The sequence below is a fragment of the Gossypium arboreum genome, chromosome 5 (assembly GCF_025698485.1).
Source record: "Gossypium arboreum isolate Shixiya-1 chromosome 5, ASM2569848v2, whole genome shotgun sequence".
Taxonomy (NCBI): Eukaryota; Viridiplantae; Streptophyta; class Magnoliopsida; order Malvales; family Malvaceae; genus Gossypium; species Gossypium arboreum.
In genome coordinates this window covers 29,037,423-29,041,873 of record NC_069074.1, presented here as the reverse complement: position 1 = coordinate 29,041,873, position 4,451 = coordinate 29,037,423, and positions in this window count along the sequence as shown.

Below are 4,451 nucleotides of genomic sequence, written 5' to 3'. Positions count from 1 at the left end.
GAAGTGGGTCCTTATATATACGATGTCAAGTTCCAAGTCATGGACATTTCACCATCATATAACTACCTTTTGGGAAGACCCTGGATCCATTCCGCCGGAACGGTCCCATCATCCCTCCATCAAAAGGTGAAATTTATTATGGATGGCTGTTTGGTCACTGTTGAGGGAGAAGAAGACATTGTAGCATCTATTTCCACCGACGCACCATACATTGAAGTAAGTAAAGATGCTATAGAATGCTCCTTCCAATCCCTTGAGTTTGTGAATGCCATATTTGTCGCTGAGGGTAACAAAATTCCCGAGCCAAAACTGTCGAGAAATACCAGGATGGGTATCAAGTTGACTATAGGAAGGGGAGCTCGAGCGAGAAGAGGTTTAGGGAGATATCTGCAAGGAATAGTTAGGGCTCTAAGGCCAGTACACCACAAGGCCCGATAAGGTTTAGGTTTCCAGCCAGATATGCATCAAAGAAGTAGGCAGTGGAAGAAAGATCAGGAAAGAAGGATCGCGAGAACCTTAGGCCGAGAACCAAAATGGGAGCCTATGGAATTCCCTCTTTTGTCAAGAACATTTACGTCTGCGGGAATGATATACCCGGGGCGGGATAATGCACAAGGTACAATGTTAATGATCGAAAAGGGTTTTCAGAATATCAGTATAAACGTCATTGATAAAGAAGCTAACACAAGTAAAGACGTCTCAAGGATACGCCCTTGTCCCCTGGGTTTCAGGTTGAACAATTGGACTGCCGGGGATCTTCTTGTAGTTTATAAGTCTTCAGAGTAATGCTCAAACGTTAACATTCTATTATGTCCTTAGATATAATAGAATTCTTTTGTAAGAGCCTGCATTCGCTCTTTATCATTCAAATGAATATCAATGAAGATGCATTTTGTCATAATCTTTCACATTATCACTAATTTCATAATCATTTTCTTATTTCATAGCCAATCCTTACATTCGCCTCATGCTATGCCATAACATTTCGTTTGTTGGTTCCAATACTTGGATGCCCCTTTATAGTTTCCTTTTCCATTCAACTTTCAGGTGCTCAGATGTCAACAGCATGAACAAACCCGTTACGAGTCCTGAAATCGATTTTGAGAAGGTTGTTTGTTTAGGAGAATTCGAAACTGAAGAAAATGCTGAAGACTATATCTCGTCTCCTAACTTGCTAAGAATGGTAAAACAAGAGGATAAACAGATTTTGCCTCATCAAGAATCTGTTGAAACAATAAATCTAGGAACTGAAGAAAGGAAGCAAGAAGTGAAGATTGGGACTTCTATTTTAGGGGGCACCAGGCATAATTTGATTGCTTTGCTCCGCGAGTACAAAGATGTATTCGCATGGTCATATCAGGACATGCCAGGATTGGATGAAGATGTAACGGTCCATAAGCTCCCATTAAAGCTAGAATGCAAGCCCATTCAACAAAAGCTAAGACGGATGAGGCCTGAGATGTTGTTGAAGATAAAAGAGAAAGTCAAGAACCAATTTGATGCTGGCTTCCTACAAGCCTCCAAATATCCAGAATGGGTGGCTAACATAGTCCCGGTACCAAAGAAAGACGTCAAAGTACGAATGTGCATGGATTATCGTGACCTGAATCGAGCAAGTCTTAAAAATAATTTTCCCTTACCACACATTGATACGTTGGTGGATAACACAGCAGAACATTCATTGTTTTCTTTCATGGAAGGATTCTCGGGGTATAATCAGATCAAGATGGCCCCTGAAGATATGGAGAAAACTACCTTCGTAACAATGTGGGGAACATTCTGCTACAAGGTAATGCCATTTGGGCTAAAGAATGCTGGGGCAACATATCAGAGGGATATGGTGACGTTATTCCATGACATGATGCATAAAGAAATAGAGGTCTACGTCGACGATATGATTGTTAAATCTCGAGGGGAAGAAGAGCATGTAGTGAACCTGAAGAAGTTGTTCGATAGACTGAAAAAGTTCCAGCTAAAGCTCAATCCGGCCAAATGTACGTTTGGGGCTACCTCGGGAAAATTGCTGGGCTTTATTGTCAGTGAAAGAGGTATCGAGGTTGATCCAGATAAAATAAAAGCCATTCAAGAGTTACCACCTCCGCGCACACAAAAGGAAGTCAGAGGGTTTTTAGGGAGGTTAAACTACATCGCCTGATTCATCGCTCAACTTACCAACCAATGTGACCCAATCTTTCGGCTTCTTCGAAAACATAACCCGGGAAAATGGAATGAGGAATGCCAGGTGGCCTCTGATAAGATAAAACAATATTTATCTAGTCCTCCAATGCTAGTACCGCCAACTCTGGGAAGACCATTGATATTGTATTTGACTGTGTTCGAGAATTCAATGGGTTGCGTACTAGGGCAACACGACGAGTCAGGAAAGAAAGAAAAGGCGATCTACTACCTCAGTAAAAAGTTCACTGAATATGAGGCAAAGTATTCATCCATTGAAAAATACTGTTGCGCTCTGGTTTGGGTAGCTCGGAGATTCAGCCAATACATGTTGTATCATACGACATGGTTAATTTCAAAGCTAGATCCAATAAAGTACATGATGGAATCACCTGTACTCTCAAGAAGAATGGCACGGTGGCAGATCTTACTATCGGAGTACGACATCGTCTATATGAGTCAAAAGTTAATAAAAGGAAGCGCAATAGCTGACTTCTTAGCAACCCGAACAATGGATGAATATGGGCCATTGAGATTTGATTTCCGGGATGAAGATTTGATGTGCATTACAGAAAAATAAGGTGAGTCATCAAAAAAGAAGTCATGGAAGATGAGCTTTAATAGTGCATCGAACGCATTGGGGCATGGGATTGGAGCAGTCTTAGTATCGTCGAAGGGAACCATTACCCACTCACTGCCAGGCTGAACTTCTTCTATACTAATAACATAGCGGAATATGAGGCATGTATCATGGGACTTCGTGCAGCTATTGAACGAAACGTTAAAACTTTAGAGGTATACGGAGATTCAGCCTTGGTGATTTACCAAATCTGTAGAGATTGGGAAGTGAGAGACTCGAAACTGGTTAAATACAGTGATCTAGTGGCAGAGTTGATTAAAGAATTCGAAGAAATAACTTTTAATTACCTCCTACGAGAAGAAAACCAATTGGCTGATACCCTGGCCACTTTGGCTTCAATGTTCAAAGCAAACAGAGAAACATAAATAATGCATTTTCAAATGAGCATATATGAAGTTCCTGCACATTGTTTCAGCATTGAAAAAGAGCCAGATGGACGGTCATGGTTCCATGATGTTTTAGAATATATCAAGAATCAAAAGTATCCCGAACAAGCAAATGAGAATAACAAAAGAACAATCATAAGAATGGCAGCGGGATTCGTTCTTGATGGGGACATCCTGTACAAAAGAAGAAAAGATCAGGTGCTCTTGAGATTTTTAGATGCTGTTGAAGCCAGAAAATAACTTAAAGATGTCCAGGAGGGAATTTGCGGGACACATGCCAATGGTTTCACTATGGCCAGGAAGATTATGAGACTCGGATATTACTAGCTGATGATGGAAAGCGACTGCATTAATTTCAAACGAAAATGCCACAAATGTCAAATTTATGGTGATAAAATTCATGTAGCCCCTTTGCCCCTTCACGTCATGACTTTTCCGTGGTCTTTTTCTATGTGGGGCATGGATGTTATAGGGCCAATTTCCTCAAAAGCTTCTAATGAACATTGATTCATTTTTGTAGTTATTGATTACTTCACAAAATGGATAGAAGTCGCATCGTTTGCCAATGTGACGAAGACTGCGGTTTGCAGGTTTTTGAAAAAGGAAATCATTTGTCGATATGGCTTGCCTGAAAGAATCATTTCAGATAATGCCTTGAATTTGAACAACAAGATGATGAAAGACGTGTGTGAGCAATTTTAAATAAAGCATCATAACTCCTCGCCCTATCGCCCAAAGATGAACGGAGCTGTTGAAGCAGCCAACAAGAATATTAAGAAGATTATTGGGAAAATGACCGAGACATATAAAGACTGGCACGAGAAGCTACCATTTGCTTTGTATGCATATCGAACATCTGTACGGACATCTACGGGGACAACTCCTTTCTCTCTGGTCTATAGAATGGAAGCTGTGCTACCTATCGAAGTTGAAATCCCCTCTTTACGAGTCTTAATGGAGTCGAAATTAGAGGAAGCAGAATGGGTTCGAGCTCGATATGACCAGTTAAACCTCATCGAAGAAAAACGTCTAAAGGCAATTTGTCATGGACAGATGTACCAGAAGAGAATGATCGCGGCTCATGATAAGAAAGTACGGCCAAGAGAACTCCACGAAGAAGAACTCGTGCTGAGAAAGATTCTCCCAAAACAAAAAGATTTTCGAGAAAAATGGGCGCCAAATTGGGAAGGTCCATACGTCGGAAAGAAGGCATTCTCGGGCGGAGCTTTGATTCTCACCGAGATGGATGG